Below are 26436 nucleotides of genomic sequence, written 5' to 3' on the forward strand. Positions count from 1 at the left end.
TTATATCAGAAAGGTGGATCATGTGGCGCTGAGTGAAATCTCAAGAACATTCATTAAATGTCAAGAACCCAAACCGACCTAAGATGCATTTTTCTAAATGGCACTCTTCAAGTCCTTAGAGTTGAATTCAATACTTCTCAACTTCTTCATATCTGTGACCCATCCATCAGCAGCATTAGCTAGCATGTGAGCCCTGAATGGGCCATAGAGGAAAACATGGGCCACCACCAGCATCTTCCTCCGCCCAGAAGTTCATGGAGCTTTTGTTCTGCAATGCTCTGGAGCTTGCTATCCACATAAAGCCAAAGTATGCAAACAAGACCACTTTAATGGGCTTTGCTGGTTGATTTGGGGTTAGTTTCCCTTAGTTCATCATTTCTAAAATGTACTCGTTGAAACACCATGAAATTGAATGAATGTTTTGCTCAATTTTGGTTTAAAAGAGGTGGTTTACCTTAGGTTAGTGAGCCCTAACTAGATCTTAGTTAGAAGAATGTAAAAGTATATTAACAACAGACTTGCCCCAAGGTGAAACCTTAGCTTTTCTGTGTGTGTGTGTGTGTGTGTGTGTGTGTGTGTGAATGTGTTTAAATCTTTGTTTTTCCCAGGTTAAAAATAATTAACTGTTAATTTGCTACTGACTCAAATTATAATTTCATTATGGTATTTACATTTAACCTTCAGGTCAATTGTACTTCAAATAGTACATTATAGATATATTCTTGTAGAGATAATGACGATCTTGAGCATAATGCTGGTTTAATAAAGGATCCCTAAATTGAACTAATAAACATGAATTTGTCCTTATCAATTGGATAGATAGCATAGAGTTTGGAGATATATCCTCTGGCATTTATTTAATTTTTAAGATACACTGACATAAAAATCACATTTTCCATTATATTTTATTTATACTATTACCTATTCCTTGGAAAACATTCTATTTTTATATTGTTTATATAGTCTTTCAATATGCAACATATAGTATACTAGAGGCCTGGTGCACGAATTTGTGTACGGGTGGGGTTTCTCGGCTTGGCTTGTGATCGGGGCCTGATCAGGGCTGGCTGGCTAGAGGGTTTTGGGGGAGGGACTACGGGAGGTTGGCTGTGGGAGTGCACTGGCCACCGGGGGCAACTCCTGCATTGGGCATCTGCCCCCTGGTGTTCAGTGCACGTCATAGTGATGGGTCAACTGGTCATTCAGTCAACAGGTCATAACAGTCACTTAAGCTTTTATATATATATATAGATTATATTTATAAACATAAATTTATATTTTATTTATAAGAGATAAGCAACTTGTCTAAAATTGTGTGAATGACAAGAATTTCTCTCACTCTGCTGACAAAATAGAGAGAGCACTCAAGAGTGGGGACATGTTGTTCCTAATTTTGGTTTTATGCAAAGCAGTTGCTGTTGGAGAGAAATTCATACCTCGGGATGACCGTCACCATGGCACCTTTGCTGGGGTCCGGGCTCTAACTGAATCGCCCTTCACATATGTCACCATCCATGAAAAGCCCACCCACCTGGTCTTTTCTAACTTGCTGCTCCTTTGATGTTTTTCCAGCTACTGAGCCAAACTTCTCTCTCCCTTGTACAAATTGATGGAATCATGACACGTTAATATCAGAAATATCTTACTAAATAAGATAGGACAGTTTCCAAGTTAGAAGTCATTCCATCCCTCCAGCCACCTCCACACGAGCCAATCAGACTCTGCTTGACTACTAGGATTGACAAATTCAGGGAATCAGCAGAAATCCCATTCTAATCTCGAGAAAGCACAACCATCAGGAACTTCATACTCAAGATACCCAAATTCTGTAGCAGAGCTGAAAGGAAAGCCAACATACTGCATAAGTGGAAACATGCAAATATTCAAGCCACATATATTTTTCTTTACATTAACAAATCCACTTTACTCTCCCCAGAGAATGTCTACCTCTAGACCTCAAACATACCCCTTGTCTGAGAGTGCAGAATGTATTTGGCTGAAAGTCAAATAGGATCTTTGCACTGTAAGGAGGCATTTCCTCTCCTTCAGGGTGGGAGGGAGAGTTAGGGTAGTGGGGCACCTACTTACACACTTGCACACACACACACTTACACAAACACACACACTTATGCAAACTTACACACACACACAATCTTACAGTTACATTTCACACACCCTAGCACAACTACACACACACACACACAAACACACACTCATACACCCTTACACAGTTACATACTTACACACATACTTAAACTCACATGCACACACAGTTACATATGCACCCTGACACACACACACACACACACACACACACACACACACACACACACACACCCTTAAACCTACTTCCCTGCTGTAACCTTGCAAAGCCAGTCCAAGTTGTGAGGAGGGATGTGGGAATTAACCTATGAACTCTACTTTTATAAAATGTATATTTAGACAATTATTTCTTGACAAATAAGAAAAAAAGATGGAAAATAAATTCTAATTGATGACAGAGTTTCTCCATGATAAAGAATGTTCCAGCATCTTTTTTTTTTTTTTTTAGATAGATCAAGTTCACTAATTCGCCCATGGTGTAGAACAGCTTATGTTTTATTTTCAGAATCCAACAGAAATACTAGTAAATCCAAAGTGTTACTTTTCTCCATTTCTTGGTCAAACAGATGGGAAAGTGGAATAAAAAAGGAAGTCTTTACTTGAAGAGATGAAAAGGAAAATATATCCATGTAACAGATATTGTGAAAAATTCTCTTTCAAATCGAATGTTATTTTTTGGTATAATCAAGTGCTATGTCCTAGTAAATTTTTCACAAAATATTTTAAAACTCTTGACTAAGGGATTTCTATTTGTCTAATTTTAGTAATTTTAATTAGGTTTTGTTTTCCCAAACCTTTATAGAAATTCCATTTTCTCCTGGTAAATTTGGAGATACTTTCTCCAAAAGAAAATCTGTTTTTTATTTTTATGAGTAAGCATTTTCTTGGGACTTTGAAAAAGGACTCCAGCAATACAACAAAATTACTTTGCAGGGAAAAGTGAACACATTGCAAATTAAATCATTAAATTAAATGCTGAGAAAAAGTCCTTCTGTCTTATTACTTATTTTATCTTATTTTTTTAGAAATATTTGCCTCTGATATAAAAGCAAAGAAAGGAAGGTGTGTCAAAGAAATTTCAGGGATCAGCAAAAGTAGTTTATATTTGAGGATTTTTATTTTTTAAAAATCAATACAGGATAAAAAATAATTTGCAATCATCTAGCACAGTGGTCGGCAAACCGCGGCTCGCAAGCCACATGCGGCTCTTTGGCCCCTTCAGTGTGGCTCTTCCACAAAATACCATGGCCTGGGCGAGTCTGTTTTGAAGAAGTGGCGTTAGAAGAAGTTTAAGTTTTAAAAATTTGGCTCTCAAAAGAAATTTCAATCATTGTACTGTTGATATTTGGCTCTGTTGACTAATGAGTTTGCCGACCACTGATCTAGCACAATAAGAAAAAGTTTATGCTTTATACTTCTAGAAAAACTCTGATATACATACAGAAATATTTATTGCAGCATTCTTAGTATAAACAAAAAGGAGGTGTTATTAACTAAATGTTCATCAATAGGGGATTGATAAAATACGTTATATTTATAAGATGGGAGATATAGCCTATCAGTAAAAATGAATGAAACTAAAATCAATGTATCAAAAATAAGTCTCAAAGCACAATGACAATAGAATTGTAAAATGATAACATGATGCAAAAATGTATGGTATCATCTATGTATTTTTATACTAGAATACAAAAACACTGGATGCTGTTTAAAATATACCTATATGTAAATGCAAATGTTAAAAAGATTGCAAATAGATATACTAAGTTCAAATCCTGCTTCAAATCTTACTATGTAACGACTGCCTAATGTTAAATACACCAAATAATCAATAAAGGGGATTATCTTAAAGTAGAGGCCCAGTGCACAAAATTCGTGCACTTGTGTGTGTGGGGGGGTCCCTCAGCCTGGCCTGCACTCTCTTGCAGTCTGGGAGCCTTCGGGGGATGTCCAACTGATGGCCTAGTCCTGCTGCCTGCGGAGAGTGGGCCTAAGCTGGCAGTCAGACATCCTTAGCGCTGCTGTTGAGGCGTGAGAGGCTCCTGCCACCGTCGCTGCACTCACCAGCCATGAGCCCGGCTTCTGGCTGAGAGGCGTTCCCCCTGTGGGAGTGCACTGACCACCAGGGGGCAGCTCCTGCATTGAGCGTCTACCCCCTGGTGGTCAGTGCGCGTCATAGCTACCGGTCATTCCGCCGTTCGGTCAATTTGCATATTAGCCTTCTATTTTATAGGATAACTAAAATTTTACTAAATTAATTTCCTGGGTTTTGTTGTGGTTATTGTTGAGAAATTCTAAAATAAAATAAAAATATTCAAATAAATATAATGCATAACCATTTACCCACCAGTGAGAATTTAATGTTATTATAATTTGGTCACACCTGTTTTATCTGTTTTTATGCACTCACTGTCATACATTATAGGTAAATTTTAAGTCCATACCCCCATATCTAGTTACTTTCTCTTCTTTTGAGATAAATATTATTATGAACTTATAACCCTCTGTCAGGATTAGCTAGAGAAATTTAACCACCTAGGAAACAAGAACTAAATTAATTCTCTACAGAGGTTGACTGTAAAAAAAAAAAAAAGAAATAATAATAAAACTTAGTGGATTCATTTAGGTAACAAAAAAGGAAGAAACATAACTCCCTACTCCTCAATCCACTTAGCAGGGATACACATGAGAACAAGTATATTGGCAGTAAAATGATAGTCAAAGAGTTTACAGGAAAGAACAAAATATTATAAGGTAGAATTTATCAGACCACTCTTATTTCTTAGCTCATGAAATCATTATACTTTAACTTAGAATTACTTAATTTTCCATTACGATAAAAAGATAATATCTAGTAAGTCAACTCAATATGTAGTAAGTCAACTTGTTCAGTTTCCTGAATATAAGACACTCAATAAATATTAATCATTTCTTCCATCCCTTGTGTAAACATTAAAGAAACACAAAACTTAAATTCTTTAGTGGAAAGAAGAAAAATGTTTTTTTTTAAAGCTATGTTTAAGTACAATGAACATGGTTATTTTAAGAACTTGGGTAACTTAAACAACAAAGGGAAGTATGAGAAGAGGCTACAAGAGAGATCTCAGGTTATATTTATGTGCAGGTAATGGCTATGTAAACATGTATAAGAATAATTTGAATTTCATGTGCAAAGAAATACTCTCTTGGAAGGATGTGAAAAAGGACATGATGTGGGCAAAGCATTGCATTTCAGAGATGATTTTGGCAGACGTGTCTGGAAGCGTGCTATGGAAACAACATGGGGTGGAGAGGTGAGACTCTGTATGTGGAAGTTTGGAGGCAAAATGCATTCACCCACATGTACAGGGTGCCCTTGCAGAAACAGAGGAGAGGATGTTAGGAAGGAAGAAACACTAACAGAATTCTTTCAGTTGGCATCTAAAATAATACCAAGTGGTTGATTTTAGAACGAGGAGTATTTAAAGAAAAACATGGGGATGGAAAGCTACAGAAGCAGAGGGCAGAAAGATACCAATGCCAACAGTTGGTAACATGAAAGAAATATTTTGAATAAAGTAGGTAATTTATTTACATTGTAGAAAATTTGAAAATTAAACGTGAGAAAAATATTAACTTTTCATTCTTCAACCCAAGATTATTAATTTTTGGCATGTAATTCACACACATCCATATAGTTTTTATATAATGTACATACATTTTTATTATATAAGTTTTAATTAGCTATGTTTTGACTATTTGCATAACATTAAATATTCTGCAACAGGATTTCTCATACATTATTCTGTTAACCTTTGTTCCATAAAATCCTAATAAATTATCTATAAAAATAGGGTTAAGTTAAATTTAGAAGCATTCCATACAATATCTCTTGCATCCTTCTACCTTGTGAAACACACTGGTTGTTAGATTATTAACATATCTGAGGATTAATGACAGCTAATTTTATTTAATTTAATAGATTTTTGCACATTTATTTTTCATAGAATATATTCCAAGATTGAGTGTTTCTTAATAAAAGTTTGATAAATATTGTTATATTTTAATGTTGATACTTTTATTCTATTCTGTAGATACAGTATATTTAATCAGTCCACTATTTTGGGAGTTTAAGATGGTTTGAATTGTTTTATTTACAAAGAGTCAAGATGGGATATCCTTGTATTTATACCTTTTGACACTTATTTGACTATTTATTTTCTTTGGAGCTTTTCTATCAGTGTATACCAATAGCAACAGTTTTAAAGGTGTATTGTTATATCATTCTTCAGAGAATTTATACTACTTTATTTTCTTTTCAGCATTTTTTGCATATCTGCAAGTTTTTTAAATATATATTTTTATTGATTTCAGATTGGAAAGGAGAGGGAGAGAGAGAGAAAAGCATCAATGATGAGAGAAAATCATTGATTGGCTGCCTCCTGCATGCCCACACTGGGATGGAGCCCACAACCCGGGCATGTGTCCTGACTGAGAATCAAACCATGACCTTCTCATTCATAGATTGGTGCTCAACCACTGAGCTACACCAGCCAGGCCATATTTGCAAATTTGATAGTCAGTTACAAATTGATTTTGAAAAACAAAGCGTTTATCGAAGGTGTATTTATGGGATAGGTACAGCTGCTTTTACTTGAAAATTAATGCTTTAACATTAAATTTTTAAATTATTTTTTGTCTTAATAAATGAAAGTTTGGGAAAGTAGCTTCACACTTGGAATTAGAGCTGGAATAGGTTTCCCCAAAGTTACACAGTGAGTAATAGCACTGGATCTAGGACACAGGTCTCTTTAGTCCCTGTCCTGTTCTCCAAACCACTAAACCTCACTCCCTCAAGACAGAATTTCCCTGTCCTTCACTCAGACCCTGCCAATAACAGGGAAAGTGCAAAAAATTAATCATCACACCAGTACAGACAAGAAATCTGGGTTTATTTCCAGCTCTGCCAGTCCCACCTTTGTGAATGTGAGCACTCAGCTTATCTAGAATTCAGCTTCGTTTTGTGTAAAATGGAGTGGGTCCCTTACAGAACAAACAGTTTATAATAGTGAATGTAAGAATATTATGCCTCCCTAGATATAAATTTATATAGATGATTTATTACATCACTTCTGCTTTCAAATAATAGCCTTCCTTTCTTCTTTTTTCCCCCCCCCCCCTGTTAATTCCTACCTGAGGATATTTTTTCCCATTTATTTTAATTTTTTTAGAGAGAGTGGAAGGGAGATAGGAAGAGAGAGAGACATTAATGTGAGAAGACACATCAATGGGCTGCCTCCCACACGTGTCCCGACGGGCTGGGGATCAAACCTGCAACCCAGGTACAACCCTTCGATCTATGGACCAACTCTCTAACCACTGACCCACACCAGCTGGGGCTAGCCTTCCTTTCTTTTTAAAATTTTGTATATACTTTCTCATTCTATTTACTGTAAATAATGTTTAACCCTTTATTGCAGACTATTATTAAGTGGCATTTTTTTTTAATTTACTCTTTTTATTTTTTTATTCTTTTTTTTCTTTATTGATTAGGGTATTCCCCCATTGCCCCCCCCGCCCTCACCCCCAGTTCAAGCTCTCACCCCTCTAGTGTCTGTGTCTATTGGTTAGGCTTATATGCATGCATACAAGTCCTTTGGTTGATCTCTCCCCCTTACCCCCGCCCTCCTCTACCTTCCCTCTGAGGTTTGACCGTCTGATCAATGCTTCTCTGTCTCTGGATCTGTTTTTTGTTCATCAGTTTATGTTGTTCATTATATTCCACAAATGAGTGAGATCAATGTGATATTTATCTTTCTCTGACTGGCTTATTTTGCTTAGCATAATGCTCTCCAGTTCCATCCATGCTGTTGCAAATGGTAAGAATTCTTTCCTTTTTACAGCAGCGTAGTATTCCATTGTGTAAATGTACCACTGTTTTTTTAATCCACTCGTCTGCTGATGGGCACTTAGGCTGTTTCCAAATCTTAGCTATGGTGAATTGTGCTGCTATGAACATAGGGGTGCATATATCCTTTCTGATTGGTGTTTCTGGTTTCCTGGGATACATTCCTAGAAGTGGGATCCCTGGGTCAAATGGGAGTTCCATTTTTAGTTTTTTGAGGAAACTCCATACTGTTCTCCACAGTGGCTGCACCAGTCTGCATTCCCACCAGCAGTGCACGAGGGTTGCTTTTTCTCTGCATCCTCTCCAGCACTTGTCGTTTGTTGATTTGTTGATGATAGCCATTCTGACAGGTGTGAGATGGTACCGCATTGTCATTTTGATTTACATCTCTCAGATGATTAGTGACTTTGAGCATGTTTTCATATGTCTCTTGGCCTGCCTTACATCCTCTGTCTAAAAGTATCTATTTAGGTTCATTACCCATTTTTTGATTGGGTTGTTTATCTTCCTTTTGTTCAGTTGTATGAGTTCCCTGTAAATGTTGGAGATTAAACCCTTACCGGAGGTAAAATTGGCAAATATGCTCTCCCATGCAGTGGGCTTTCTTGTTGTTTTGTTGATGGTTTCCTTTGCTGTGCAAAAGCTTTTTATTTTAATGTAGTCCCATTTGTTTATTTTCTCTTTAGTTTCCATTGCCCTAGGAGCTGTATCGGTGAAGATATTGCTTCGGCATATATCTGAGATCTTGCTGCCTTTGGATTCCTCTAAGATTTTTATGGTTTCCATCTTACATTTAAGTATTTATCCATTTTGAGTTTATTTTTGTGTATGGTGTAAGTTGGTGGTCTAGTTTCATTTTTTTTGCATGCATCTGTCCAATTTTCCCAACACCATTTGTTGAAGAGACTGTCTTGACTCCATTGTATGTTCTTGCCTCCTTTGTCAAATATTAATTGGGCATAGTGGTTTGGGTCGACTTCTAGGTTCTCAGTTCTATTCCAATGATCTATATGTCTGTTCTTGTGCCAGTACCAGGCAGTTTTGAGAACAGTGGCTTTGTAATACAGCTTGATAATCTGGTATTGAGATCCCTCTACTTTGTTCTTCTTTCTCAGGATTACTGCAGCTATTCGGGGTCTTTTTTTATTCCAGATGAATTTTTGGAGAGTTTGTTCTCTGTCTGTGAAATATGCCATTGGTATTTTATTTTATTTTTTAAAAAATATATTTTATTGATTTTTTACAGAGAGGAAGAGAGAGGGATAGACAGTTAGAAACATCGATGAGAGAGAAATATCGATCAGCTGCCTCCTGCACACCCCCTACTGGGGATGTGCCCACAACCAAGGTACATGCCCTTGACCGGAATCGAACCTGGGACCCTTGAGTCCACAGGCCGACGCTCTATCCACTGAGCCAAACCGGTTTCGGCTGCCATTGGTATTTTAATGGGGAGTGCATTGAATCTGTAGATTGCTTTGGGTAGTATGGACATTTTAATGATGTTGATTCTACCAATCAGTGAACACGGTCTGTTCTTCCATTTGTTTATGTCTTCCTCTATCTCTTTTTTCAGTGTCCTGTAGTTTTCCGAGTACAGGTCTTTTAGCTCCTTAGTTAAGTTTATTCCTAGGTATCTTAATTTTTTTCATGCAATGGTAAATGGGATTGTTTTTTTAATCTCTCTTTCTGTAAGTTCACTATTGGTGAATAAAAATGCCATAGATTTCTTGGTGTTAATTTTGTATCCTGCTTCATTGCCAAATACATTTATTAAGTCTAATAATTTTTTGATGGAGTCTTTAGGGTTTTCTATGTATAGTATCATGTCATCTGTGAATAATGACAATTCTACATCTTCTTTTCCAATTTGGATTCCTTTCATTGCTTCTTCTTGTCTAATGGTTATGGCCAGCACTTCCAGTACTATGTTTAACAAAATCAAGAATGGAAAAAAATCCTTTAAAGAATGTATTTACTAGTGGGAAATGAACTAGTGCAAATATACTTTATATCAGTTTTTCCTCATTCATTATTGTACTTGCATAGTGTTCTATCAAATGTAACATATAGATGTACCAGAATTTACTCAGTCACTCCATGTGTGGATATTCATACTGTGTCCAGTAATTTGTAATAAAAAATAATGTTGCAATGAATATCCTTGAGCATATCATGTGTATTTTAGTTTTATTGAAGATGTATATTTACATAAATTCCTGACATTTGAATTACTGAATCAATAAGTAAACAGGTAGGTAATTTTTTTTGGGGGGGGGCAGGGGGGTGGATTTGGCCAAAGTGAAAATAGTATCTCAGTGATGTTTTAAATAGTTTTACTCTAATTATGTGTGATGTTGAATATGCTTTTATATGTTTAAGGTTAGTATTTTCAACTTTTTTTGAAAATTATTTATTTGTGTGTTTTTTGCCTATTATGCTTTCAGGCTTTTGTAATCTATCTGTCAATTTTTAGAAATATATTTTTATTGATTTCAGAGAGGAAGGGAGAGGGAGAGAGTGATAGAAACATCAAGTGACCTCCTGGTTCATAGGTCGACATTCAACCACTGAGCCACACTGGCTGGGCATTTCTCTGTCAATTTTTAAGAATTATTTATATAATAGAATGATTTAGCCCTATATCTGTGAGATGTGTTGAAAGTATTATCTCCCAGTTTGTCAGTTGTATATTAATTTAATTTATGGAATTTTGTCATGCCAATTAAATATTTTATAGTCAATTATTATTATTTTTCATTTCCTCTTTTTTTTTAGTCACAATTAGAAAGTTTTCCCTATGCCCAAGATAAAGGATGAGTTACCCGTATTTTCTTTTGTACTTGTTAAATTTTCACTCGTTATTAATCAGTATCACCTTATTTTTACTAAAGTATTTTTCTCATTTTAGCTATTAGATTTTAACTATACCTTCAATATTTTTCATCTTTTTAGTACATTTGATACTCGGTGGTTTGCTGTTATGAAATATTGTGTTATGAAATATCTTGTTTGAGATATAAGAGCCAGCTATTAAAATAATAATTCCTCACTATACAATATCAAAATTTTAAAAATTTAAGAGCAGTTTATGGAGCTACTAGTAAATAGCACAGTGTTTATAAATTCACAATGACTTGTAGGATATGAGCTTTTTAAATTAAAAATGGTAATAAAGGAATCTAAAGAAATATCTGGTACCAAATCATTTAAGACCTTGTAAGATATCCTACTTAATTTTTACTTATTCCTAAAAGAGGCGATAATATTTATATGCTTTTAATTACTTAAGTGACAAGTTCATTATTTTTATGAGATAGTGACCTAATGTGAATAATAGATTAGAGAATGTATAAAGTTTAAGGAAAGGAATCAAATTTAGATATGAGATATGGTAGTGACTTGTTCAAAGGAACTAGTATTTTTGAGAGAAGTGGATAGATTTAAGATATATTTGGATGATAAACTCAACCTGATTTCACAGTGGAAGAATTTTGGTGTGAGTGAGATAGAGTAGTCTAGGATAAAGCTCAAAGTTTTTGTTTCGGTTGACTGCACGCATAGTTATAATGATCACTAGGTGTCAAAAACAAAGAAGAAACGTAAGGGAGGGACTGAAAAGGCTGGGGAGAGATGGTAGGTTGAGTTTTTGAAATGTTGAGTTTTAGATGACTGTGGGACCTGAAAGTGAAGGATCGGTAAGAAGTTGGATAAATGGATCTGATTCCTAAGAGACTTTTCTTGGCCAAGGTCAATGATTTAAATATCTTTAACACAGACGAGTTTTCTTCAGTAATTTGTGAAAGTACTGTAATCATCATTACTAAAAGTGACATTGTAAGAGGCGAAAATGGACAAATACTGAAAGAAAAGTTTCTTTCTCTATAATATTATATATACAGATGCATTTCAATGAACCTATTCATTTCAACAGAAACTCTGGGGATGTTGGGCTTGGAAAGAAAGCTTCAAACAGTTTGTGGGTAGGTGTAGCTTGAGGCCAGATTTTCTGGTCAACCAACTATGACAATTACAGATGCGAAGGTCTCCTTTACTGATGATTTTTCTACAGCAAGGCCAATAGGCCACAGGGTTTTCCCTACACGAAAACAATTCTTAACATGCCTTTCCCTGAAACCTTACAAAGCAACAATGCGGAGAGAGAAGGGAACAAATGCATCTAAATTCACACAAGACGAATGTCGATGCTAATGCAGGGGTCTGGCAACAGAGAGCTTCTGATCTATAAACCACAGCATGTTTTGAAATCCCCTATCTACTGAACTTTCGCGAACTTTGAAAACATGATGCAGTCATGTATTTGAGAGAGTTAATGAAGGAAGTCAAGAGCAATAAAAGATCACAAGACAAGGAGGTCAGTCTAGCCAAAGAAAATGGCGATAAATTGTAACCAGGTGTTTTTATTTCCTGATGCCTCAAGTACTGCACACTCAGCTTTCTCTGCTAGAAAGGGCGGCTTGTGAAATTCCATACTGCATTTGTCAGCTTCAATAGTTCCTTGCACGATCTCAGAAGTATTTGCTTAATCTCACTGGCCTACGAGGCAGATGAGATAAACCATTTTGAAATTACATACATGATAAAATAAAATCCAATGTTCAGTGTGATTTAGGAAACTCATCGGAATACCTTGTTGGTGTCCTGATGACTGTCAGCTGTAACCATTGAGGACTAAGCAGGTCTAATGGTGTCATTTCTCAAGTGCACGGGCCAAAAGCCAACTTGTGAAGCATCCCATCCTTATATGCTGACTTTGGCAACACAAATACTACAATTTCCTGTGAATGTATCTCACACATTATTTATGTTCTCTATGAGTTTCTTCACAAGGCCAACCTTTCTTTCATTGCACACTGGACTATTTGTGGTAATGTTTTTGTATTGGTCTTTGTTTCCGGCCATATTATTTCTCTAGGTGACACAGACAGAAAAACACCCAAAGAACTCTCCAATCTAAGGGAAGAGGATAAGGCAAAGCCTGAGATACAGGCAGAGGAACCTCCTGTGAAGGGCAGACAAAGCGTGCGAATGTTTTCTAGTGTTGGGTCTAGAAGCAGACTGATGGAATGAGGCAAGAAATAGGTTCTTGTCACCCAAAGGGATACAAGGCAGGATTCCTACCTCCCATCCCAAGTTTGAGGAAAGGGATAAAAATGATAGAAAAATCAACTATGTTCCAAATATCAGTGCAGAAGAAGGAAGAATATTTTTCTTATTCTGCGCTGCTAGGAGGTGTACCTTTCCATGTTATCATTTTCGTGGAGGTGTTCATGAAAATTTGGCTCCCAAATTTACTTTCTTCCAGGTGTTTCAGTCTTTGGACATGGGGCTTTAGGGAATGGGTTACCCAGAGCATTGAGTATTTTCATATCTGAAGGCAGGATATTTAATAGGAATATGACAGGAATACAAGGAGGGTCCATCGGTTTGATGAGCTGTATCTCAAGAATAAAAACTAATAGGCAGAGTTGAGTAAGAGCTTCAAGTTTCAATTTTAGAAAGGAAAATTAATTATTTTCCAGCAGCCATGAAGTAGGAAATTTATAATTTTGGCAACTTATGTCTATTTAATTTTGTGGTAGCTTGTTTTTTTTTTTTTCCTTTTAGTGATTAGCTATAAAGTCCACTGGGTTGTTTATTTTCACTGGCAACAAAGAAAATAATAAACAAAGTCAACAGCATCCTCATTTCACTTCGAGTTTGGGGAAAGAGAGATTCCCAAAAGATAGATTGACTGGTTGCAACGACTAATGTAGAAATAAAGGATAACTACTCCATTTGGCAAAGTGGAGAAAGACAAAAAAGGGGATGGAGGTTGTGGTGGCACTGAAGATGGGCGCTGGGGAAGGGCGTGTAGAAGGCCTCTGAGCATCTGTGGAACAACTCATCATGTTATTTTCAGACAACATTAGTATCTTATAGACATTAGGAAGAAAATAAAATTATGTTTGTTTTTCTTGATGAGGATACTAGAAAGAACAAGCTAAGTGCAAGTGAGAACAACTTTTAAAATACACCATTGTGTATTATTTAGATAAGGATTATTTCCAATAATCACTATAATTTGTCACGGGTCAGGTGAAATGTGCAGTTAAACCTCTCACTACTTTTGTTTTTAAGCTGCACTGCGTGGCAAAATAGGATATATTGGTACTAAAACTACATCTCATTAACTTCTTTGCTTCAGCTATTGACATGACAAGTTGTTTTTATCTTGAAACTGTGCTAAAATATACTTGGCTTTGCCAAGTCTCTAAAATGGCTCACTGTTTTCTTGCCAGAAAACAAGAAACTAGCAATTTTTAAAATGGGTAATAATTTATGCTGTAATGACCTACACCTACCTCATTTGGGATAATATAATGCTGTTTCATTTAAATGTTTTAATGTATTCAAACAATTTATTACTAGTAAGAACTGCTCAGTTGACATTCAGAAAACTGAGCTCCTTTGTCTGTGGGTACATAGCAGGTACAGCAGGGGTAGGGCTTGGTGGTGGTAAATGCTCTCCTTGATTGCACAGCACATTTACCTTGTATTTGATGGAATGGAAATCTCCAGCTTCAGGACTGGATATTATTTGTTTCAAGTTTCACTATATGGGTTATAGTGCATTAAAACAATGCTGATTTCATTCTAGTTATTATAATGTTTGTATTGATTTGGGGGGGAAGCTAGTAATAGTAAACAATTAGATAACATACTTGCTCAATGCACATAATTCAGTCTAAATAACAGGTATTAAAGGCATAAGCAAAGTAAAAATAAAAACTTAAATGAAAAAAAAAACTTGCAGGTAGAAGAAGACAATGATGACTGTCTAAGTTTGCATCTTTCAATACGTCCTCCTCAAACAATTAAAAACTATAACAAGAAAAGCAATGACACAACAATAACAGCAAAACAACTATACCAAAAAATGTCTTAAGCATGACTTGAAGACAAAGAAAGAATGACCAAACTTCAAAATAAGAGTAAATTAAAAAAGAAATCTAATCCCAGGAAATAATCTTCACATGTTAGCACTACTTCCAGTCTTTACAATGAACAAGGATAGGCCAAGAAAAGCTGCAGGGAAAAGAGAAGAGAGGGGGATTTGAAGGACAGTTGGGTAATAAAGGGGAAAATTTAGGGTCTTACCAGACAAAGAGAACCAAATGTCAGAAACAGATGACCTAGAGCCCAGCCACAAAAATAGAAATAACAAGACTCACTAAAGGTCTGGATTTGTGTGTGTTTTTGGATGTACTGACCAACAGGATGCCATTGAACTAGACATTCTGTAAAGAACCTATAGTGCAAAACAATGAACAAAAGAAAACTCAATAAATCTATACAGAATTATTATAAAAATTAGAAAAACAAAATTCAATAAACTTTGATTTCTATATCTCAAAAAATAATAAAGAAAAACATATAACAACAACAACAACAAAAAAAAACCTGTAAGACAACACTTTAGACTAAGTTACAAATACTCTAATAAGCATTTAGGGATATGAAAAAACACACCTTAAATTATAAATTTAAAAATTAAGAGCAGAAAAAGAGAAAAAGAAATGAAGGGAGGTTGATTAAATTCATTAAAGAAATGGAAGAGATTGAAAAATTACCTCAGAAATTAAAGCAAATACATGATGTCCAGGAGAGAATAAAATGAAAAATCCTACCTAATAATAGACACATATGCAAATTGACCGTACCTTCGCTATGCCCATGATTGGCCAGGAGGCGCAGGGGGGCGGGACTCGGGGTGGCCGATTGGGCCGGCGGGATGCTGAGCTCGCCATGGCTGTGCTGCGGCACTGAAGGGGCCTCTGGGGCAGCGAGCTTAGCATCTGTGCCATGGCTGTGCTGTGGCACAGAAGGGGCCTCTGGGCCTCGGGCGAGGCGGAGGCTTCTGAAAGGCCTGGTGCACCAGCGGACAGGCACCCAGCTCCCCCGCAATCGAAAGCGAAAGCGTGTAGGGGACCCTACACGTGCATGATTCAATCATGCACTGGGCCTCTAGTCTTATAATAATTTAGGAAAGGCGAGAGAACAACCAAGAATAAAAAAGTTAAAGTGAAAAGAGCCAATAAGAACCTGGTAGAAATAGAACACAGGAGAAGACCTAATCTATATATATAAAAGCCCAGTGACCAGAATAGTGGAACAACCAGAACCAGAATGACTGGTGGCTATGACATACACTGCAGCAGCCAACCAGCCTGATCTAGGCCCCGATAGGCCCCCCTTCCCCGGCCGGCCCGGCCAACCTCCCGTGGCCCCTCCCTCGCACCAGCCTGGCCCAATGGGCCCCCATCAGGGGGGGCTGGCTGGACTCCACCTATGCATGAATTTGTGCACCAGGCCTCACTCAAGACTACTAGTAAAATAGCACATTGACACTAAATTAATATTTATAATTGCGATGGAAGGAAAATTTCCAAAAATACCCTGAATCTATATATTTAAAAGGCTCACTGAGAAAATGGGAAAATTATCTGGAATCACCAACCTGAGAAATATGCTAATAAAACTATTAACAATAAAGAATAAAAATGATCAAGGATTGAACAAATTAGATCAAATAAATTTCAAGAAAAATAGGTATTTTGGAAGCAGAATTTTTGAAATCATGATACAAAGCCTTTCTCTTTTTTTCTGAGAGTTCTTCAGTTTGTTTTGGAAAGTTTCCAGGAGTATTTGGGAGATAAGTTAACCTTAGTGACCAATGAATGTGAATTATGACATTGACTAAATTGGCTAAAATTTTTTGATGAAGTAGACCAATAGAAGTGTACTTGATGGCAATATTGGGAAGCTTAAGTTCAGAAACTTTAAAACTCTAATAATGAAGGTGATGGTCCAAAGGATATAAAGTTGCTGTAAGAAAAGTCTGGCTTGCTCTGTTTCCTCTGTTTCTCTCCAGTCCTCTGACCAGCCCATGTCTCCTAACATCCAGTAACTGCCCCCGAGCTTAATCCTCACTGGGTCAATTCTCAAACATTCCTGTATTTTTCATACCCTGGGGCCATGTTGCTGAGGATCCAGACCAGGGTCACTATGATGAATTATAAATAGTTTCTAATGTTGCAAAAGAGAATTATAGAGTTGATTTCTCTTTCTTTCAAGTTACTTAGGTAATTGAAAAATGACTTCTTAATTAAATTATCCTTTTTTAGTCATTATTATCTGAACCAAAGAAGCATCTCTAAGTCAGAGAATTGCAGGTTAGGAGCTGGGGAGGACTTTGCTTTAGCAGTTCGAAGAAAATTGTTTCACCAAGATGTGGAGGATTATTTTTGGAACTTCTTAAATCACTCTCATCTGGAAAGTGTAAGTATTTTTATCGCTTGAGAGTGAAGTATCAATGGGAAAAATAGATATATAGATCCTCATCTGGTATAAGTATTTTGTATTTTGAATAGTCATCAAGGATCTCTATCTTTTAGCATTTCTTATTCTTATAAATTAAAATTCTTTTAAAAAAAACTTCTTCCCAAATCCCAAGTACATTTGTTGTAAAAGAAAATATGAGGACTGTATTGTTTATATATTTACACTAGAGGTCCAGTGCATGAAAATTCATGCACTGGAGGGGGGGGTCCCTCAGCCTGGCCTGCCCCCTATCACAGTCTGGGAGCCCTCAGGGGTGGGAGGCGACCCAGCAATCAGGGGAAGGCGACGCCCCATCACACCTCTGCTGCTGCCACTGCTGACAGCGCAAGCCTCAGCCGGCCCTGGTTACCTGAGCCTCGGGCAGCCCTGGGTGGCTGGGCAGCTGCCATCTGAGGCTTGCCTGCATCTAAGGCTGGCCCTGATCGGCTGGGCAGCAGCCATCTGAGGTTTGCCTGAGCCTCGGACTGGCCCTGGGTGGCTGGGGGGCTGAGGGACCTGGGGGACTCCGGAGGCAGGCGCGTGGAGTGGCAGGGCCTGGCCTTGCTGCGTGCCTGCTGCCCCAGCAGGGCTGAGAAGACTGGGTGCCGCCATCTTGTGGCTGTGGGCGCCGCCATCTTTGAGGGTGTGGCAGTCAATTAGCATATTCTGTCATTGGCTGTGAGCACTGCCATCTTTGAGGGTGGGACAGTCAATTAGCATATTGCCTCCTTATTGGCTGTGGGTGCCGCCATCTTTGAGGGTGTGGCAGTCAATTAGCATATTCCCTCCTTATTGGCTGTGGGCGCTGCCATTTTGCGATGGCGTGAGGGTCAGTTAGCATATTCCCTCTTTATTAGGATAATTTGAAATAAATATATAACTTGAATTTATATATTTATTTAAAACATTTAGATAGAAATATAATTTGAAATACTCTGTCATTGCTCCCTTTCTTCTTTCCTTCCTTCTTGAAAATTTCAGACCAGTAAATACTCAGTAGGGCTGAGTAAGGTAGGTATTCCTACAAATAGAGGGAGAAACCCAGTACAGAATGTTGTCATCCAGTCATATTGGAAAGAACATCTACTTGGGAATGGGAATGGCTATGTTGGAGCTCCCTAGTTTGAGGTATTGAGGCCACAGGAGTGAGAGGAGCACCTGTGTGAGGTCTGGCTGTAGCAGTCACCCAACAAAGTGTGTGGGCACTGAGGAGGAATGCAGAAAGCATCTACGCTGAATAGCAGTGGCACTCACATGAAGTGTTTACATTCAGGTGAGACTGAGCAAATACAAAAAATCTAGTTGGAACCAGATTTTTTACTAATGTCTAAGGCCCAAGAGACCTTGGGCATTTGGGTCCTCTGTACCTGCAAGGTCACCCGGAGTCCCCCATATTGAAGTGGTACCCACAGGTTGCCTGTTGAAGACAAAAATACCAAGAATGTGAAGGGAGAAATAAGAATGGGCCTTGTAGATAGTGCACACTGCTGGATAGTAGGCAGTGTGAAGGACAAGGTGTCACTTTGGTAAAGTTGCCACCAAAACGCTCAAAATGTGAATCTAACCACAAGAACACATCAGATAAATCCAAATTCTAGAAAATAACTGACCTAGAGTCTTCTCAGGTCAAAATCATGAAAGTCAAGAAAAAGTTGAGAATTGTTTCATATTGAATGAAGAAGGCTAAAAGAGAAATGGCAACTCAATTGAAACGTGATCACAGGCAGTAGAATTCCAGGGCATTATTGGCAAAATTGACAGGGCTCTGTAGATTAGAGGTAATAATGGATCATTGTCAGTCTTCACAAGTATTTATTATTTTTAGTAATAAATTTAAATAAGTTTGCCTTAATGGGATACATAAAACTTATTATTAATAAAATAAAATTAATAAAACATAATTTATAAAATTATAAGTAAAATATTTATAAATGACTTAACAGGTAAATTATATTGCATTCAATGAGAGGAATTCTTCTGTAGCTATATAGTCATTCTCTTCGGAAAATCTACTGTTTTATGAGATATAGAGAAAATCTGTGAAAACTCAACTCTTGAATAGGATTAAAAACTCAAGACATTAGCAAAAAGTCAATTTCCTGAAAAGGTTTTGAGCTAGAATTCTGTTTTAACTCTCATCACTGCTTGTTTGAATAAAAATGTTTTCTCTTATGTATCATTCATCTTCCTAAGAAAAGTAGAACAATTAGAAAGTTAGATTTAGAAAAGCAAACCAAAATATGTTACAGAGATTAACATTTCTTGTTCATGATTTCTGGACAAAAACTAGATCTACCCCCACCATTATATCTACTGCTGCCATTTGCAGAGACAGAATCTTCAACTGATTCCCAGAGTTCCAATTCGTGATCTTCACTGATCAAACACACTGATCTGTCAACGAAACATCTAAGGAGTGGTCTTGGTGATGGTGATAAATAGGGCTATTGAGCATAACCCATTTTCTTGTGCTTTTGCCTCTTCCCCCAATCAGTTCTCCTTCCTTCTGAATTTTGGTTTTTCATTCTCTCTTCTATTAACTTGCCACTTGGGTCAGAGAGACATATAAGTCCAATAGTTGTTTAATGCCAATATTTTCCTGATATATAGACAATTTAACCATAATCACATGCAGTAATGTAAATGGGGACATCTTCCCTCAACCCATTTTTAGGCAGATTTCTTCAGGGTCTGGCAAGGTCTTCTTTATATAGGAAATAAGTTAAGACAATCTATATATCACTTGTTTATAAAATATACAAGGACCACACAAAGGGAACTGAGAGCTGTATGGATGCCCTATTCCAGTGGTCGGCAAACTCATTAGTCAACAGAGCCAAATATCAACAGTACAACGTTTGAAACTTCTTTTGAGAGCCAAATTTTTTAAACTTAAACTATATAAGTAGGTACATTGTTATTAACTTAATTAGGGTACTCCTAAGCTGGCCTTTGCTAAAAACTCAAGGGGCCAAAGAGCCGCATGTGGCTCACAAGCTGCAGTTTGCCGACCACTGCCCTATTCTATTGGTCCTCTCAGTGGTGTAAATCAGACTGAATGCTAAAATCCAGACTTGTCTGGAGTCTTAAAATTTTAATTTCACTGAGATCCTCTGGCTATGTAAGTTACTTGCCCATTGTGTGGGAACTAAAAGTTTTCACATAATACTGATGAGGACTCTCCTCCTCACTTGCAGACAGCTGCCTCCTTGCTGTGCCCTCACATAGTTGTCCCATTGTGCTCGTTCATCCTGGTGTCTCTCCCTCTTCTTAAAAGGACACTAGTTCTAATAGATTATGACCTCACTCTTATGATATCACTGTAATTTTTATTACATCCTTATAGGCCCTATATCAAAATATAGTTACATTGGGGGTTATGGATTCAAGATATGAATTTTGAGGGGACAAAATTCAGTATACAAATGAGCAAAATTCATAACACACATCATCATTTACAATCAATTTGGTAATAGGGACACTGACTTTGAATCCTAATTTAGCAAAATGTTATCCCCTCAAGAAAGAATTGTATTTTTTTCATTAATAGACTTACATTACAAAAAAAGAAGCTGTACTCAATTATTATTTTTATATTTTGAATTTTGTCAATACAATTATTGTGGAATTTGTTTTCTCCTGTTATTAAAGTACCTACATTACATTATTGATTTTGCCGCTTGGCCTGCAAAGCCTAAAATACTTATGACCTGTCCCTTGACAGAAAAAGTTGTCCACCCTGGTGTTGCCCAAGCAGGGTTGGCTGATTCATTTCTAGTCTTCAAGCCTTTGTCTAAATTACTGACACCTGCCCAGGAGAACACTTGCTGCTTCAGACCTCTTAAGTTTTTGCTAGAATTTACTATTGTGCTTTAGCTCTCTCCCCACAGATCCATCTCTCCCATTAGCTTATTTTGTAGACTCTCCCGAACTAGTTTGACAGGCATGGCATCAGATCAGTACTGTTCTAAAAGTTTTAGGATTAAAGAGTTGTTACTTAAAAAAAAAAATCCACAGGCTCAATTTATCAAGGGAATTTTCTCACAGTTAGCTCAAGGGGCCCCCAGGTCCCTAGATGCCTTCAGTACCAGGAATGTTTAATCCAGATCTGGGTGCCAGGCGCACAAGGGGAGGCCTGGAGCAGGAGCAGGCTGTTCTTTTTTACTGCATTCACCTGAATTTTTATAGACCTTGTAGGTTCACCAGAATAGAAGGAATTGCGGTGGCAATGTATGCAAATTCCATATTCGGGTTATTTGTTTGCTCTGAAATATATTGGGAAATATATCCAGAAAATCTTGCTCCTGAAGGGACCCTGAATCCATGTGTAGTGTACCTTTGCCTTATCAAATATACTTGAACAATAATATAAACAAAATAATAACTGAAATTTAGCGAACATTTACTATGTGATAGCACTTCTTAACAATATATTTAAGATGTAGATATTAACATTAACTTTACTGTACCAATGAGAAAAATGTCTTACAAGATATATATCTCTCCCACTTGGGAGAATCGTGTCTCAAGCCCTGGGCTGTTTGATATTAAATCTGTATTTCAACCACTCTATTTGATTGCCTCCATGTACACTTTCATACAAAAACTATTCTAAGCAAATAATAGAAAAGCAGTCATGTTTTCCCTCTATGTAGTAATAAAACTATGCTTTGGTTACTCAGTACAAATTAAAATCACTGTATACAATGTCTGAACTTCCCCAATGGTATCAAGCATTGTCCCTCCTAAGATCTAGCAAAGGGATTGTTCTTCCTGTGTTATGTCTATTCAACCAGGTTTCCATGTCCTGGAGGAAGCAATGCCGCCTTTATACCTGATCCACACGGTCATGTGTCACCCACAGCAGATGGACTCGGGTGTCATTCAGACACTTACCAGCCATGTGTGAGAATAATACCGTGTCGTTTACGGAGAGTTTTCTCTCAGAGATTCATCTCTCTTCTTTAAATGTGACCTCCATTGGCCTTCCTGGTATATTCCTGGATATCATGGTGGGAAGGTGCACTTACTTTTTGATCAGCAGGTATCCCACACCATAAAGGAATATGGATGTAAAATAATATATGAGGGAAGTGCTTTGCCTCACCCCTCATCAGTAGCATGACTAATTCATGCCCATCCAATGCAGCCTGTTACATAAGCATGAAGGAAGACATTTTAATGTGTGCCTAAACTATCATTATGAGCCTACAAACAAAATAAAAGGGACAGTAGTAATTAGTATTTCTGATTAAGTGTTATTATTCATTCTAATTGGGAGTATAGAAGTATTTTTAATTGTTGGGTCTCCCAGGCTTAGAAACAAGCATTTCAGATTGGCAAGATGAACTCATGCATTTATGTTGTTCTCTCCCAGAATGTCAATAGGATGATAATAAAGTTATTTTTAAGGCATTAACTAAAGAAGAAGAAGAAGAAAAGAAGAAGAAGAAGAAGAAGAAAAGAAGAAGAAGAAGAAGAGAAAGAAAGAGAAATATATAAGCTTGAAAACTCCAAGTTAATAGCTAATTAGCAGACCCTAAGAAGCTGCCAGATTTTTAACCACCAAGGAGAAGACTAGAGTTGTTTCTTTGGAGAATTTAAGGAGAACAAAAAACATCATAAAACAAACAAATCTAAAAATACTCATGTGTAAGAATCAGCCCAACTAGTTTATCCTACAGTGGAATTTGTTTCACAAAGATTCTCAACAGTTTTTATAAGTGTCCTACTCTTAAATATGAGCACGTAATCAAAGATCATCAAACACTTAAGGAAAGCCTCTTATATGGGAAGAAAATAATAACAAATTTGGAAGAAACAAAACATGTAAGGAATAAAAATAGAAGTTAAAAAAAACTGTTTTTGTCTAAGAAATATGAGAGGAAAAGATGCATCTGTAGAAAACATCAAAAAGGCTACACAAGCCCTAACTGGTTTGGCTCAGTGGATAGAGCATCGGCCTGTGGACTGAAAGGTCCCAGGTTCAATTCCGGTCAAGGGCATGTACCTTGGTTGTGGGCACATCCCCAGTAGGAGGTGTGCAGGAGGCAGCTGACCGATGTTTCTCTCTCATCGATGTTTCTAACTCTCTATCCCTCTCTCTTCCTCTCTGTAAAAAAATCAATAAAAAATATTTTTAAAAAAAGGCTACACAAAGTAAAAAAAAAAAAAAGTTAAGGAAAAACATAATAGTAAAAAAAAGAGATGGAAAGTAATGTGAGGAAATACATAAAATAGATCAAATTGAAAAATGAGTAAAAATAGAAATATAAAAACATTAAAGAACCAACCCATGGTTCCAACATCTAAGTAATTTAAGTCACAAAGAGAGATAAATGTGGAAAACTGAGGCAAAGAAATGATCAAAAGTAATGCCATATTTTTTTTAGCGTTGGCATATAAATATTCAGAAAGAAAATGGTCACTAACTGCCAAACAAAATGGATAAAAACCACCACCAAGACACATCAATGTAAAAGCCCAGAATGCCGCACACAATGAAAAGATGATGTAAGTTTCCAGAAAAGAGAAAAAAATCTTTCATACAAAATCTTGAGTATCAGAAGGATGTTGCTTCTCATGAGCAACACTGAAAACTAGAAAACAATTTTCCTTTATAAATCTGATAAATGATATTCAACCTGGAATTCTATATCAAGCCAAACTATTAGTCTAGTGGAAGAGTAAAATAAATACATTTTTAGACAGGAAAGAGCTCAAATATTTAACTCAGATAGCTTTGTTTAAGGAAGAAAATCCTATCAAAATGAGAGAATAGGTCAAGAAAGAGAAAGACATGGGATCTAGAAATAAGAAGTATAATCAAAGGAAGAGACCTAAGGAGTAACCAGTCCTGATTGCAATATTAGGTCAGAAGATTTTTGATGATTTTCTTCAAGACGATGGAATTGATGCAACTGAAGAGAATATGGGTTTTATCAACTTACACAAAGTTTCCAAACAGCTTTCTAAACAGGAAAAAAGAAAGAAAGAAAGAGAGAAAGAGGGACAAGGGAGGAAGGGAAGAAAGAGGGAAGGGAAGAAGGAAGGAAGAAAGGGAAAAAAGGAGGGAGGAAAGGAGGGAAGGAGGGAGGGAGGGAAGGGGAGAAAGGATCCAATTAGAGAAAACGAAATGAAGAATAGAAAAGGAAAAATAAGTATAATATTATTTATGACTTACCTGTGAAGTTTATTTCATAATAATAATATGCACATTATATTTTAAAGTATGAATTTAACCAGAGTTTAGATACAATGCTATTGGGAATATGGGAGAGTGGGAATTGAGTGTGGAAGAGGCAAAGCATAGAAGGGTGAAAGAGAATTAAACTGTCATCATTCACACTGAAAGGCAATCGAAAAGTTAAAATTGCAAGGTGTAGCAATACAAACCTTTATTAGAAATATGGAGGAAGTCACCAAGAGAAGTGGCAAAAGTATTGAAATAAATTGCTGTTTGAGAGTGAGTGATTGGAGGGGTAGATGGTACATTGCTCTTTTCCTTGCAAGACTTGTAAACTATATTATTTTCTAAATTGTGTTCATGTGTCACCTTGATAAAAGTGACAATCATATTAGAAACAAGTGAGTAGTTTATTAAAATACTGCTGCCATTGTGGACTTCTGTGCTCTAGTGTGAGTCCTCTACAGCAAGCATGTCAAACTCAAAGGCTAACACGTGCCAAATAAACAAGGTTTAAGTTTATGTGGGCCGCACAAAACCAAAAGCTTCAATTTTCATAGAAACATAGGTTTATTTTGATAGAGACATGCTGAATACCAAGGGCTGAAATAAATGAGTAATTGTTAACATAAAATAATAGAACATTTTAATAAAAATTAATATTTTTTCTTGAACATTAACTTACCAGACACTGAATAACTGCACAAATTAATAAGTATAACGCAAATAAACCTATTTTTCTTCTTCTCCAAAAGCGAAATATTTCCTGTTGCACACACCAAACAAGTCAGTCCAGGACTAATGACGTGGCAATCGGCTGCTAAAATATTTGCTGCTAGTATTAGTGGAGAGAAATGGTGCGCCTGCGTGCAAGGCGCGTAAGGGAAATGAATGCAACACGATTATAGTAATCAATCATTAGCGAATGTTGTAGTTCGTTATTAATAATTATGTATAACAGGATATTGTAAAAATTAAGTTACGAAATTTTTATTAAAACGTTTCTTATATACTGTTATATTGGCTGAGCCGCAAAAATATCCTTTACGGGCTGCATATGGCCTGCGGGCCTCAAGTTTGACATGCTTGCTCTACAGTAAGGAAACCCACTTCAACTCTGCTGAACAGTTAAGGTGATATTAGTTGTATTTTATTGAAAGCATCCAAATTCACTACCATCCGCATCTCAAATATAGGTTTGAGAAGATAAAACAGAGGAACCTAATCTAATTTGAAAGATTATGAAGGTTTTTGTTTGTTTGTTTGTTTGTTTTTTTTAAAAGGAATATGTACTTTATCTTGCTGTTGAAGGATAAGAAATGTTAAGCAGCAAAGAAGGGAGAGATTAGCATGTGAAAGGCATCTGCAGAGAAAGAAAATTGGAACTGAATTCTGCTGCCATGGGATGGGGGATGGTGGGGAAGTAGAGTCAGGACTGATGGGGTATAAGGACCTGGGGGGCCAAGTGGCTCAAAATGAGGCTGGATGGTAGCAGAAACAAGATCATTTAGAGCCTGGAGGGTCATAAGAAGAATTTAAATTCAGAAAATTTTACAAGACTTTCTTTAAGAAGACAAACATGGTGCAACCAAGGAGAATATAGGTGAGGACTAAAAAGAAAAAGGGAAGGAAGAGAGAGAGAGAGAGAGAGAGAGAGAGAGAGAGAGAGAGAGAGAGAGAGAGAGAGAGAGAGATTGAAGAAACAAACCAGTTATTAATACCAAAGCCAACAAAATGAAGCACAGAAAAGGAAAATTTTCATAATGCTATTTATGGCTTATCAATGTAGTACATTTTATGGTAATAACATAAGCAAGATTTTGAAACAACTCTTTTGAGGAGATTGAAGAAGACAGGTAGCACTGTTTAGAGATCA

The 26436-nt window shown here is 36.8% G+C and overlaps 1 long non-coding RNA gene across 1 annotated transcript; it reads right to left on the reverse strand.

Moving 5' to 3' along the window:
• Positions 1-12385: 12385 nt before the first annotated feature.
• LOC129147290 (uncharacterized) lies at positions 12386-19081 on the reverse strand. The gene is made up of 2 exons (XR_008554654.1): positions 18985-19081; positions 12386-12547 (listed from the first exon to the last, which is right to left on the reverse strand). It is a non-coding gene; the product is annotated as an uncharacterized LOC129147290 (long non-coding RNA).
• Positions 19082-26436: the final 7355 nt, after the last annotated feature.

Source organism: Eptesicus fuscus, chromosome 19 (assembly GCF_027574615.1).
Source record: "Eptesicus fuscus isolate TK198812 chromosome 19, DD_ASM_mEF_20220401, whole genome shotgun sequence".
Classification (NCBI taxonomy): Eukaryota; Metazoa; Chordata; class Mammalia; order Chiroptera; family Vespertilionidae; genus Eptesicus; species Eptesicus fuscus.